Genomic DNA, 13,600 nt, shown 5'->3' on the forward strand with positions numbered 1-13,600 from the left:
TGGGGGGCACGGCCTGGGCTCCCAGGAGGCTGGCGGGGCTACGGGCCCTTCCCTCCTGGGGACCCGGAAGTTGGCTGTCCTTCCGCAGCGAATGCCACCTCCCTGGGCAGCGTGCGGTGACCTTCCTGGTAGGAACACCAGCTGCCCTGGTGAGGGATTCACGCCTCTGCCCAAGGTTCACCTGTGGGGATCACTTTGCAGAACCAAGGGGGCCTCTGTGGCTGGAGGGGGCTGCGGGCGGCCCTGCGGTGACGTCACTCTGGGCTTCGCGTCTGAGTTCTGTTCCATCCCCACCGCGGCAGATGCTAACGCGAGTTCTTTGTGTGTTTCTCAAGTCGTGACCCTGTTTTCGGGTTCCCTCCATGCATAAAAGCACCGCAGCAAACTCGCTTATCCGCACTCGGGGGCCGAGTCAGCCTGTCCCGAGCAGACAGGTCCCTGAGGTGAGTTTCGGAGCGGCCGTGGCCCCGTTCGCCCCTGCACCCCTCCCCGTGCTGGGCGGCTGGGCGGTGCGTGCGTGTGTGCGCGAGTGTGCGTGTGTGCACGTGAACACGTCTGAGAGCGTCTTCCCTTTTGAGTCCTGCCCTGTTCACAGGGCTCCGGGCAGGGCGGGTGGACAGTCCCGGCCCTGCCACCCTCTGGGCCCCGGGCTCCCTGTCGGTGCTCCTGGGGAACAGGAGGCCCCTGACGGCCCTGGTCCCCGTGCTCCTGCCCAGGAGGCAGTGGCCGTGCAAAGGCCCCGCTTCCCACCGGGCTCAGCTGGCCGCCGGCCGAGCTGGTTCACACGAGGACGGGGCTGGTGCCCTGCCCACAGCTGCTCCTCGGGCGAGATAAGGGAGAGGAAACGGAATCTGGACTCCCAGCCCGGGCGGCAGGGTTGCTGGGCGGCTGGGCCCGGAGCCGGTGGGGAGGGCCGTGGGAGTACAGCCCAAGGCCAGTGCTTCCTGGCGGGTGGGAGCTGCAGGGAGGGGGTGCCGTGGGCTCACCACGTGCCCTGCCACCCGGATGGCCCGGCGGCCGTGTTCTCTGGGATGGTGCGGGCGCCCTGCCTCGGGACAGGTCTTTGGCCCCCGTCTCGACCTCAGGGGCACTTCCTGGGCAGGGGGGCACAGCCTGTGGCAGGATGTCGGACCTGTCACGGAGACCTGGCATCCTGCACAGAGCTGTCTAGGGAAGGGGAGTGAGTGGAGGGGTTGTTGTCTCAGCGCTTTCGGGGCAGAGTATCCCGGAGCTGCTGGCTCATAAACGGCCAACATCTGTTTCTCACAGTCGTGGAGGCTGCAGGTCCAAGGTCCTGGGGCCGCAGATGAGGTGTCGGGGCGACGGTGGGGTGCAGCTTCTGTGAGCTCACGGCGGAAGGGCAGGCACCCTCTGCGGCCTCCTTCATAAGGACACGAGATGACCTCCCAATACCTTCCCGGAGGTTAGGGTTTAACAGATGAACCTGGGAGCCGCACCCACATTCAGACGGCAGCGTGTCCTTTGTGTGCCCAGGGCTGGCACTCAGGACGCCCTCCAGTTTCTGAACACGGTGTCCAGGGTCACTCAAGGCCATCGTAAGCTGGGTCTCCCTCCACAAGTGGCCACGGGTGTCCTGAGTGCTGAGTTATTCCTGGAAAGGCTGCGCCGCTGTTTAGGACTTGGCCCCGTAAGTCCTTCTACTTGTCTCACCTGGGTGTCTCTAGCTGCTGCTGCTGCGGAAGACTTTCCCTGTCCTGTGTGCATCCTGTCCGCTGCCTCCTTCCTCCTGGCAGCGTGTGCCCAGCTCTCACCTGCACCCCACAAAGGCACTGACTGTCCCTCACACTGCGGCGGCCGCCCTGCGTGAGTCGGCCAGGCCCTGCTGCCCCTCCTGCAAGGAGGGTCAGCACCACAGCCGCCCGGCCCGCAGCCTTCTTGGGAGCAGGCGGCAGCAGCTGCCTAACAGCTGCACTAAATGTTAGAGGGAAATTTAGGACAAAAGAGGAAGACGATTGGCGCATCCGATTTAAACTGAGGGGAGGCATCCAGAAGCCAAAACAGTGCTGCCCTAATTCACGCGCAGAGCGAGCCACGGGTTTGCAGCCTCTGACAGGAAACCAAAATACTCACCCAGTTTCCTTCTGTGCGAGGGATCCAGACTCACCTGACAAGGAGCCTGCAGACGTCCCCTAACCTCTGCGGGGCGGCCTCAGACACCCTCGGGCCGCAGGGTCAGAGGCGCACGTGTGCTGGACTGGCCGGAGCGTCTGCCCTGCAGGCCGGGTTGAGGCCGGGAGGGCATGTGGGAGGAGCCAGAAGCACCTGGGCAGACAGGTGCCCTGCCCGCAGCTCCAGCTCCAGCTCCAGCCCAAAGCCCGGCGTTCCTGGGCCCTCGCACCCCAGTCATGGGTGGGCTCTCGGCCCAGGCCCCCAGCTGGGGGAGGTGGTCCCGTGGGAGCAGAGCCTGTCCCCAGGGAAGGGCTTAGGGGGAGGGGTCTGGGGGAGGACCTGAGGTGGCAGGCCTTATCTCAGAGCTGCCTTCAGCCACCTAAAGCCCCTAGATGAGGGCCCCACCCTCGGTGGAACCGCCAGGCCCAGCTGGCTGTCGGGGGCTGATCTGTAGAAAGTGAGTGGCGGTGACGGTGGTGGCGGCCGGGGCGGGGGGCCTCTGGCTCCCCCTCCCCACCATGGACCGGGCTCTGAGCGGCCACTCCTGCTGGCCTCGTCTCGGCCTCCAACTCTGACACAGGGTCGGTGCTGGGCGGAGTGTGGGAACCTCCGGTTTCCGGAGCCCATCGGAGCCTCAACCACAGACCCGCAGTAAGACCCCGAGAGGGATGTGCCTTCAGCCCCGTCCATGAGGCAAGGGGACAGGGGGAAACAACTCCCTCTGCCCGGGGTCGGGGCGAAGTGCATTATGTGAAAAGGGCTTCTAAACCCAGCTCCGGTTCACCCTTCCACTTCGAGCGTGTAAGATGCCGGCGGCGGGGAAGGAGCTCCTGCTGCGGCACAGCGCTCACGAACCCGACCAGAATCCATGAGGACGCAGGTTCGATCTCTGGCTTCACGCTATGGGTTAAGGAGCCGGCGTTGCCATGAGCTGTGGTGTAGGTCACAGACGCAGCTCAGATCCATCACTGCTGTGGTGTACACCGGCAGCTGCATCTCCAATTCGACCTCCATATGCCGCACGTGCGGCCCCAAAAAGACAAAAAACAAAAAAGTCCGGCAGAGGGTAGAGTTCCCAAGTGGCCTAGTGGTTAAGGACTTGGCGTCGTTACTGCTTTGGCTTGGGTTCAGTCCCTAGCCCCCATGTCCAGGGGGTCCCTCCCACTGTGGAGACTAAAGGGGGGCAGCCAGGTGAGCCATCAAGAAGAAAGGCACCGTCCCCTGGGGTCGGCACCTGTTCCCACCCGCCTGCTGCCTGGACTCAGGCAAGCCCCCCACCCCAAAAGCCGAGGGTCACTCGGGTGGGGGAGCGATGGGGGGAGCAGGGAAGGTTCCCCCATGGCAGGGGCATGGCGCCAGGCCCTGCACCCTCAGCCTCCTTGCTCCGGGGCCGACATGCAGCTCCCTGCTTCCCGGGACCCAGGAAACGTACGAGAGCCTCGGCCCTTCCCTGAGCCTGAGAACAGAGGCGGAGGAGGAGGAGCCACGCTGGGGTGACCCTCGGGCTCCCCGCTTCCCACTGGGCCTTGGCACCTCCCACCAGGCCCCCCACCTCCCCAGAGGCCACAGGGCCTGGGCACAGAGCCCCTCCATGCCCGTCTCCCGGGCTCGGGCTGTGCTGGGAGTGGACCCAGCGGCTCTGACCAAACATTCACCTTCCCTACCAGGTGGGTCGGAACCAGGCAGAACCAGCCCCTTCCCCGCTCGCCTGTTCCTCGAGACAGCCGGGCACCTCCTCTCGGGGCCCCGCATCCCATTTTGTTTTGCCTTGTGGGAAGCACGCGTAACCTGAGATGTACCTGTGTCACCACTTTGAGCGCACAGCTCAGTGGCCTCGAGCCGGTCCCTCTGGTGTAACCACCACCGCACCCACCTCTGAGATTCGCTCATTTCCCAAACCGAAGCTCTGTCCCCATTAAACACCCGCTCCCCCTCCCTCAGCCCCGGCATAAATAAACAAATAAATCTCCACCGATGTCGCAGAAGGTTCCAGTTTTCCTCGGGGCTCCCCAGCCCTGGTTATTTTGGTTTTTGTTTTTTATTTTGGATGAAGTGCTGTCTTGCTATGTGAGTGGCTCTTCTTAGCCCACGAGGTTTTGGGGTCTGTCAACCATCCGTGGACAGCAGCCCTGGCCGGCCGCATTCTCTCCCAGATCCGAGGGGCGACTCCCAGGCCAGCACGAGGCAGGAGTTCCAGGAGGACGGGAGGTCCCGTGGCTACCTGGCCGTGGGTGTGCGGGCTGCTCGCCGCCCCCGACCAGGGCGAGGGGGCCTTGCTGGCAGCCCTCCAGGCTGTCGGAGCCCTCGCTGTGCGCTCTGAGCAAGACCTTATCCACATCCTGGGGTTGATTCAACCACCCGCTCACAGACGCAGACGGCAGGCTGCAGAGGGCTGCCAGGGGGGCCCAGCGCTGGGAGGGCCAGCCGGGGGCTCACGATGACGTCCCCGAGGGCCCGGGGGACCACCGGGCCTGAAGGACGAACCAGAGTTGACATGCAGAGGGGAATCGCAGGTGCAAAGGCCCTGTGGCAGGGGGACAGAGCGCAGAGTGGGCCCGCGCGGGGGGGTGCGTGGGGAGGGGACCAAGGCTGGGGAATAGGCGGAGGCCAGCGGCTCAGGACTGGTGGGACGTCCCTGAGCACAGAAGGGGCACAGAGTGAGGCCCCGGCCCGCCCTCCTCTCCACTCCATCTGCCCCTCCCCCTCTCTGGCATCAGCCCAGTCCCCAGTGCCCAGTCCCCCGTCTGCAGGACAACCGACTTTTCCATCGGACACACAGGAGTTTAACGGGCCCCCACGTGGGGTCCACTTGTCACCTGCACAGGAACCTGGACTGGCTGGGGGCTGGAACCCCAGGAGTCTGGCCCCGGAGTCCCTGCAGGACGAGCTTGGGCCCAGTTCTGGTGTGGGGGATGCTCCCAACGCAGGCTTTGCGGGGAGTGACAGGCGCCCGGTGGGCAGAACCCAATGCTTCTGGGGACTGCAGGCCATGCCAGGCTTCAGAGTGAGTTTGGCGGAGACACGGAGAAGAGCCAGCAGTGCCCAGGGAGGTGCCCTGTGGCCCAAGGCACCCCGAGGGGGCAGAGGGACGCCACGGGGAAGAGGGCGTGGCCCTTCCTGGGTGGGGTTCTCACTGATTCTCCAGAATAACTGCCACAGCACAGTAACGGCGGGAGGGGGTTAACGTACACACAGGACTATTTATAAAACAGTTAACCAGCATGGCGTTCCCGTCGTGGTGCAACAGAAACAACTCCAACTAGGAACCATGAGGTTGCGGGTTCGCTCCCTGGCCTCCCTCAGTGGGCTAAGGATCTGGCGTTGCCATGAGCTGTGGGGTAGGTCGCAGACGCAGCTCGGATCCCATGTTGCTGTGGCTGTGGTGGAGGCCGGCAGCTGTGGCTCCGAGTCAACCCCTATCCTGGGAACCTCCATATGCCGCAGGTACAGCTCAAAAAAAAGCAAATGAATAAACAAATAAATAAATAAGACAATGGCAAATGGCATTAGGAAGGGCGGCCAGGGGGCCAGGAGGGCCTCCAACAGCCGGGGCACCCACTCCAGGAGGTCGGACTGCCAAGCCCTTTGCTGGAGGATCTGGGGACCCTTCAAACTCACAAGCCCCTTCCCGTTTTCTTGGCCCTGGGGCCCGAATCAGAGGGCAAGGCGCCCCTGCGGGCCAGTGGGCAATGGGATGGCCAGGCTCTGCCAGGAACAGAAGGAGAGGTGATTTCCTCGGGAGGGCAGGCTGGGGGCCGTGAGGCGATGCTCAAGGTTGGCCGGCTGCGGCTGCTCGGAAAAGTGCCTGCCTGACGGCCTGGGCTGGGCTTTGGCTGGAGGGTGGCCTGGGCCCTGGGGTCCCTGCCCTCCGTCCTGGGTGAGCAGCCCCATGCTCCCCTCCAAGTCTCAGCAGGCTCCGCCTGGGGGGCTGGCAGACTTCCTGGGGGGGCTCCTGGGGTAGGCGGCAGGATTGGATCAGTTTTGTTCCCGTATTAAGAGGCGGTAGCTTCAGGGACCCCTGAGCCGGGGACGGGGGTTGGGGTGGCAGAAACCCGGCTGAAATGGAAGGCCTGACTTCTGCGAGTCTGGGGAGGGCGGGGGCGAGTGGACGGCCTGGTTGGCACCGAGCAAGGTCCTAACAAAGAGCCGCTTTGTGGGCAGCTGGCGCGCGGCCACTAACGGGCTGGCCAGGGCCCCTCTGGGAGTTTCACGCGGACCTGGAAAGGGAGGCTCACGGCTTGGCTGACAGCCGCTGGGTCCGGGCAGGGGTCTCGCTGACCGCGCTGCTGCGATGCTCTGGTGCCTGCAGCAAAAGCCTCCACAGGCCCCTCCCCATGAAGGCCCAGCCAGCCTCCACCTGGGGGCAGCTTCCGAGGAGGAGGGGCCGGACCTGGGGCCGGGGGTCCTTCTGTCCCAGACCGGGAGGCTTCCCCTGGGGCCGTCAAGGCTGGCCTGGCCACCCGAGGCTTATTCTGTGTCCTCCAGGCAAAGTCAAGGAGGCAGGCCTTCCTTTGCTCTCAAGGTGGCCTGGGAGAAGGGGCTGCCACTGCTGCCAGCTGTCACACCGGGCAGCCGACAGGCCCCCGTGGGGAAGCGCTGCTTTCTCGCTCTGCCTCTTCGGACACTAGAGTCTGTTCACAGCCCCGCAGCCCCGGCCAAGGGCCTGACCCTGCGGTCCCCTGCCTGCTGTTTCCCTGCCTGCTGCCTGGGCTCCCTGGCCACTCTGAGGTCAGGAAAGTGGCACCAGAACACGGGCAGGTGGGCGGGGGTCCTGGCCCCTTGTTGGCAAGCTCACAGTGCCCCTCAGGCCCTCACACGCGGCAGATGTCTGTGGACAACGGTCTGTGCTGGGTACCCCCAGAACCAGAGCCAGGGCTGTGGACAAGACAGGGAACCTGTGCCCAAGGGGGAGACGGGACTGCGGACACCAGAGTGGATTATCACCCAGGCTGGGTCGGGGAGCCGGCTGCCAATGGGTCACGGTGGGCAGAGACACAAAAGCTCTGATAGGGTAAAGCGCTGAGACACAGGGAGGGCGGTACAGACAGTGGGACGAGCAGGTGCAAAGGACCTGGGGCAGACGGATGCCAGCATTGGGAGGCCCCATGCAGAAGCCGGCGTGGCTGGCCAAGGGACGAGTAGGGGTGGGTGTAGGGTGAGGAGCCAGAGCTTGGCCACCCCCGTGTCCTGAGTGAGGAGGGACACAGGGGCCACTGGGGCCTGAGTCACGGAGGGCATGAGCTGACATGTTCAGAAGCACCTCTGTGGTGACAGACCCAGGGAGGGACAAGAGGGGCAGACAGGAGACCAGTGAGGGGGACGTCGCAGTAACCTCAGAAGGGGGATTGGAGCAGGAGGGTGGCTGTGGACAGGTAAGGGGGACCAATGCCCGCCAGGCCTTGAGGCGGCGCTGTCAGGACTGGGGTGTGAGGACAGTGAGATGCAGAATCCAAGGTTGGCCTGAGCTGCCCAAGGAGGGAGCTTCCGGAAGGAAGAGCTGTCCTTTGCTGGGATGGAGGCCGGGGGAGCAGTTCTGGGGCACAGACAGGGTCTGTGCAGCCATGTCACACTAGGCACATCTAGCAGCCGCTCAGGTGGGCAGGTGAGTCTCCGGTTCAGTCTATCTGATGGGCCTCAATCCTTGGAGAGGAGCCTCGGTTGCAGGATGTCAGCCCTTCCCCAGAACTGATACCAGCCACGCGCAGGGGCCCATGCATCCCGGAAGACCCCCGCCCCCAGGTGGGAGCCCCTCTGCTCTAGGGAGCTCAGGACAAGACTTGAGTGAGCAGAGTGGGGTGCGTGGAGCAACTGGTGTTGATGCGTGTGGACCCGGGGAGCCTGGAGGAGGAAGGCGTCCCCTGCCCCTGCCCCCATGGGAACCCGGCTCCGTCCAGCGCTTCCGATCAGCCCTCACACCTGCAAGACCGTGGCAGCAGCACCTGGAGGGCTGGCCAGGGAAGGACAGACCGGGGACCAAGTCATGTGCCCAAGTGCACCCTGAGCCCCACCCGAGCCCCTGCCTCGGTGGGCCCTCCGTGTGTTTGCAGAGTCACCCGCTGAGATAGCCCTCTTCCCCCAGCCTGACGCCCTCTGGATAAAGGAGGGAATCCAGCTGAGGCCACGAAAGCTCAGGCCCAGCTGCCAGGCCTCCCCGAGCTGGGAAAACCCTGTTGGCATCTCGGGGTCTGTGGTGCTAATCGGATCCCTCAAGAGGGGCCTGTGGCCACCCAGCCTGCCTATCAGCCAGCGCAGGCTGGTCGTTTACAACGTCTGGAAGGGTCGTAAAGATTAAATGGAGGGATGGGGACCGCCCCGCCTGCTCTAGGATCCAGAGCGAGTGACCAGGAGCTAGCTGCAGTTTCTACCTAAGCTGCATTTTTCTCGTCAGTGAAGCAAGAATAAATAGAGAGCCAACGTCATGGAACTGAGGTGAAAATTAAGGCAGCACAGGCTGGGTTTGGGTAGATACCCAGCATTGGAAACCTGCAAGCAGGGTTTACACGCACACGTGCACGGAAACGGCACCAAAGCCTCGGGGACAGGCTTCTGGGTATCTGTCATCTTCTAAACACTTTTTGGAGCTCCCGTTGCGGCTCGGCGGGTTCAGAACCCGACGCAGTGTCCATGAGTTCAATCCCTGGCCTCGCTCAGTGGGTTAAGGAGCTGGTGTTGTCGCAAGCTGTGGCAGAGGGCACAGATGAGACTCAGATCTGGCCTTGCGGTGGCTGCAACTCCGATTCGACCCCTAGCGGGGAACATCCACGTGCTGTGGGTGCAGCCCTAAGACCAAAAAACAGTTTTCAATGCTTTCTACACGCCCTTCATTAGGGAAAAAAGAATTTCTTTAATATTTAGAAAATACAAACGATCAAAACAACCAAAAGAGTCCCTCCTGGGTGGCGGGTCAAGGATCTGGGGTTGCTGGTGCAGAGGCTTGGATCGCTGCTGTGGTTCGGGTTTGATCTCTGGTCTCAGGACTCCCCCATGCCACGGGCGTGGCCAGAAAAAAGAAGAAAAAGCAAAAAGCAATGAGAACATGTAAATCTACGATCAGTTTCCCGGTGAGCAGAGGCTCCCACCAGGAATACGTAGAACAGACGGCCGGCACCCCTGCCCCATTCTCACCTGCTCTAGTGAAGCGGTCACACCTCTGGACCCCATCGCACAATGACCTCTCACCCTTGGGCAAGGAGGACCTTGGAGCCTAGGGAGGGCTTCTTGTGTCCTGAGCCCTGGGCTGGAAGCCGCTAGACACAGCTGCCTCAGCTTGCACGTGCCTCTGCAGAAGCCCCAGTTCCCAGAGCCCCGGGGGAGTGTGCAGGGCGGTGATCCTAAATAATCCTAGGAGTCAGGCAATCCTAAAGTCGCCAGACTGCCCTGGGCCAAGGCGTGGCCTCTTCCCATCCCCCCCCCCCCCCCCCCCCCCCGGCCCCAGAGCCTCAGGGGTCCCCGAGCAGGCAGGGATCTACCTGGGCCAGGGCCACATGCCAAGCCACGTGACTGTGTCTCCAACTGGTAGCGTCCCCTCTGGACAGCTGGACTGCCCTGCAGCCGTGGGCATGGCTGGGGCTGGGGCGGGGTGGGGCCTGGGATGAAGTTTAGGTCTAGGTGCCGTCCCAGGGGCGTAGGTGCGGTCCCAGGGGCGTGCGCAGAGAGTCCCAGAAGGTTCACCTCCGACCCCCAGAGCATGGCAGGAGAGAGCTGGTGGGAGGAGGTTCTTTGTCAGCAAGACCTTCAGGGGTCTGTCTCTGACCAAGGTCAAGGAACGAGCAGGAGACTGGGGCCAGGAGTACGCAGACGGAGCTTCTGACCGTTGTCCTAGGAATGACCTTGGCTAACCATCCCGCGGAGCTTTAGCCCCAGCTTCTGACCCAAGGGGCATCTTCACATCAGCGCCCTCATGCCGGTGGCTCTGTGCTCAGGAACACTGTCCGGGGCTCCCCATTTTCCTGCAGGGGCCCTGGCGGGGAGGGGGGGCGGCGGCGGAAAGGAGGGAACCAGGGGGTCTTTGAAGGAGGTCTCTGGTCTCCTTGGACGACCACTGGAGCGGGTCCTGGCTGCAGCCCTCAAGTTAGCATGGCGGTGCCTGAGGGGGATGTTTGTGGGTCCTTTCGGATGCGTGGCTGGTTTTATTTCTGCTTACTTGTTTGAAAACCTCATCTCTGTCCACAGGAGGGTGGCCTCGAGCAAACCGGGAGACGCGGCGGGGCAGCGGGGGCAGGGGGAGGCCCTCCCGGCCAGTGCACCCAGATCACGCAGAGCCTGAAAGCAGCCCCCGGCCGCCTCTACGCAGCTCGCAGTTCCCGGGCTCCGCGCAGGAGGCGCCGGCGACCTGCGCGCTTGGCCTGAGGGCGCTCTTGCGTCCCCGCTTTCCGGCCGCCGGAGCGTCCGTGGCAGTCAAGGCCGCGCCCCCGCTCCCGCCCGCGCCCCCACTTGGCGCCGCATCCCGGAGGCTGAGCGCTGCAAGTGCGGCCGCCGCGGGGAGGGGGCGCCCCAGGCCCGGGGGCTCTGGGTACGCAGGGCCGGGGAGAGTGCGGGCTGGCGCCCCGGTCCTTCCCACGTCCCGTCCCGGCTCAGCGCCCGGCGCGGGGTCGCAGGCCGGGCGTTCGCGGAGCGGGCGTGCGGCGGGGGCGCAGAGCTGCCTCCCCTGGACCTCCCCGCCCGGGCCCCCCCCCCCCGCCCCGGCCCCTCCCGGGGCGCCCACCTGCCGGCGGGGCGGCGCGCCCCGGGGCGGCGAGTGCGCGCGCGCGGCCGGCGCGCTGTCCCTTTAAACGGCCCGCGGCGCCTCCCCCGCGCGCCCCGCCCGCCGCGGTGCGGCCCGGTGCTGGGCGCGGCCGGAGAAAGTCCATGTGAGCCGGAGCGCCGGGCCGCCGGAGCACTTCCTGCCGCAGGCCGGACCGGGCCGGCGCCCGCAGGTACCCCAACTTCGCGCCGCCCGCGGGCCCCGCCGCCGCACTTCCCGCGAACTCCGCGGCGCGCCCTCCCGCGCCTGCCGCAGTGCCCAAGTTCGCGCCGCGCGCCGCCCGCGGAGGTGGCCGGCGGCGCCCGGGCCTGGGGAGGCGCTCGGCCGGCCGGGCCGCACCCCGCCCCGCCGCACACGGACCCCGGCTCCCGGCGCCGCCGCCGCCGGGCTTCGCGGGGCGCTCGGGACTCTCGGCCTCCCCCGGCCGGGCGGACGGAGCCCAGCCCGCCCGGGTGGGGAGGCCCCCGCGGAATCGGCCGGGGGCCGCGGCCCCGGGGCCACGCCCCTCCCTCAGGGCCAGGGTCCGAGGCCGGCGCGCGGCTGCGCATCAGCCTGGCCCTGCGCCTCTCCTTCCTCGCCCTCCCGGTCCCGCCGCCGGGCCCCTTCGTGGGCGTCCCTGCCCCGTGTCCTCCCTCGTGCACACCCTCCCTGGGGAGAGTCTGGGGCCCCGCTGCACTGGGAGGGGGCTGCCACCTCTCCTCCGCTGCTCTGTCCCTGCGGAGCTGGGGTCTTGGGGCCCGAGCCCCTTCTCCAGGAAGCTCGCGGTGAGGTCTGAGCCTGCTGCTCCCCCACCCCCCACCCCCCACCCCGCATGGTCGGGGACTCAAACCCTTCCGTGGTCGGCAGGGGTGGTGTTGGGGGGGTCATGAGGTCAGAGGTCACCTCCGGGACCCCCTCTTCCGGGCTTCTCAGAAGTTTGGTCTTGGGGCCCGTGATGCCAGCTCTCGCCGGTGCCCTTTAAACCTGTGGATCTGCGGTGGGCCGGTCCTGGGTCTGGGCTGCAGGCTGTGCATCGTCCTGGGATCCTCCTTCTCCCGGCCTGGATGGGGAATGTTTGGCCCCCACGGGCAGCTGGGCTTTCTTTCCGGCGTCGTTTCTTGGGACCCGTTGGGCACCCAGCCACCCGTCCCCTGCTGGTGCGTTCCGACGGAGCCTGTCCTGTGTGGTGGGGGCGGGAGGGGGCGCACCCTTCCTGGGCTGCCATCTGGTTGAGCTGGTCTTCTGAGCACCCTGGTCTGGTCTGGTCTGGTCTGGGTCTCTCTCTAGGTCTCCCCTTCCCAACCCCTGCTTCTCGGCTTCCTCTCTTGAGCGCCTGTCCCCTCTCCCCTGGCTCCCTGCAGGTCGCCCCAGAACAAAGGACCGGGTTCTCAGTGCTCAGGGCGGGCGGGTGGTTAAGCCCCCAAGGACTCCAGGACCCGGGTCTGCCTCTTGGCTCCATTTTAGAGATGAGGAAACGAGGCTGGGCGGGAGGAGGGAGTTGGGGACGGTCAGGCCGTGGCACTGCCATCCACTGTCCGAAGCGCCTTCCCCCTGCGCCCCCGTCTGTGCCGCCCATCCCTCCCAGGAGGCCCCAGGCGGACGCTCTCCCGTCGGTCATTCCACGGTTGGGTGGTACCTCGGCTCGGCCGGAGCCTGAGTCCAGAGCCTGTGTGGAGGAAGCAGGAGGAGGCCAGGCCCAGGGTGGTTGGCCCTGCTGTTCTGGGGAGCTGGCTGGAAGGAGCAGAGACGCAGGACGCGTATCACCTGTCACCTCTCTGTGGCGTGGATGGGTCCCCAGTGGTCACCCTGACGGGGTTGGTGCTGACTCTGAGAGCTGGCGTCGTCCGGCCTCTGCTCTGCAGCCCTTGTGCTCTTCTGCAGGATCCCGGGCCAGGAGAAGATGCCTGTGCTGGGGCTGCCTGGCAGAGCCCTCGGCCCTTTATCATGGCCGCGAGGGGACACCCAGAGGGGCCCCCCGGCAGGGGGCTCCCGGGTGACTTTTATTAGAATCCTCCAAACCTCTCTCTGTTTTCCAGCTAAAACATGAGCTGCGTTCATGTGAGAGGGATGCCCATGGCAAGCGCTGAGCTGGCGTGCACAGCCTGGGTTCCTCTGGCACCTTTGCCTCTCGGGCTCTGCCTGGCGGCCCGGCGGCCCCGGCTGGGGTGGGCCTGGTACCCCTCCTGGGACGGAAGATCAGAACAACGTCTTTGACCCTTTCAAGGATGTTCCCAGGCAGCACATCCTCCCTGTGCCTCCCCCTGAAGCCCACCCCACCCTGCCCCCTTGCAGCTCCCCTACCCTCTCCTGCCTGGGCTCTGCCCGGCCTGCCCCACCCCCGGCCGGCCCCTGGGTTCTGTTGTCCTGCTGGGTTTTGGGGGTGCGGGACGAGCTGCCCTGGCTGGGGCGGGGTGGGGGCCACGTGCTGAATTGTTAGAGCCTGAGCAGCAGCCCCGTCCAGGCCTCGCCCCCAACTCACCAGCCTCATGTGTGCCCTGAAAAGCAGGGCCTCCGGCAGACCCCAGAGGGAGGGGCAGACTTGGGGAGCTGGGCTGGGCCTGGGTTCTTGGGACAAAGCAAGCCACCTTCCAGCTCGGGAGGGTGTTGCTGGCCTGGGCTGGCTCTTTCCCAGGGCCAGCATCCCCCAGGAGTGCCCTGGATCAATGGCCCTGGCCGTCAGTGCTGGCCTTTTGAAGGGGTGCAGTGCCTGTGCTGTGCCACCGTGAGGGGCACATATCTGTACACAGA

The 13,600-nt window shown here is 65.6% G+C and overlaps 1 protein-coding gene and 1 long non-coding RNA gene across 3 annotated transcripts in view; one reads left to right on the forward strand and one right to left on the reverse strand.

The window, feature by feature from the left end:
• Nucleotides 1-8,951: 8,951 nt before the first annotated feature.
• On the reverse strand, nt 8,952-9,894 carry LOC110258091. Its single transcript, XR_002340980.1, has 2 exons — nt 9,600-9,894; nt 8,952-9,471 (listed from the first exon to the last, which is right to left on the reverse strand). It is a non-coding gene; the product is annotated as an uncharacterized LOC110258091 (long non-coding RNA).
• A 665-nt stretch (nt 9,895-10,559) lies between these two features.
• NACC2 (NACC family member 2) overlaps nt 10,560-13,600 on the forward strand; it is a 68,630-nt gene continuing 65,589 nt past the window's right edge. The window contains exon 1 of one of the 2 annotated variants that reach the window (XM_021081253.1): nt 10,560-10,642. The gene's annotated coding sequence lies outside the window, so the exon portion shown is untranslated. Of the gene's footprint in view, nt 10,643-10,916; nt 11,046-13,600 lie in introns of those variants that run through there. The other variant, XM_021081251.1, reaches the window with a different exon arrangement.

Source organism: Sus scrofa, unplaced genomic scaffold, assembly GCF_000003025.6.
Source record: "Sus scrofa isolate TJ Tabasco breed Duroc unplaced genomic scaffold, Sscrofa11.1 Contig1206, whole genome shotgun sequence".
Taxonomy (NCBI): Eukaryota; Metazoa; Chordata; class Mammalia; order Artiodactyla; family Suidae; genus Sus; species Sus scrofa.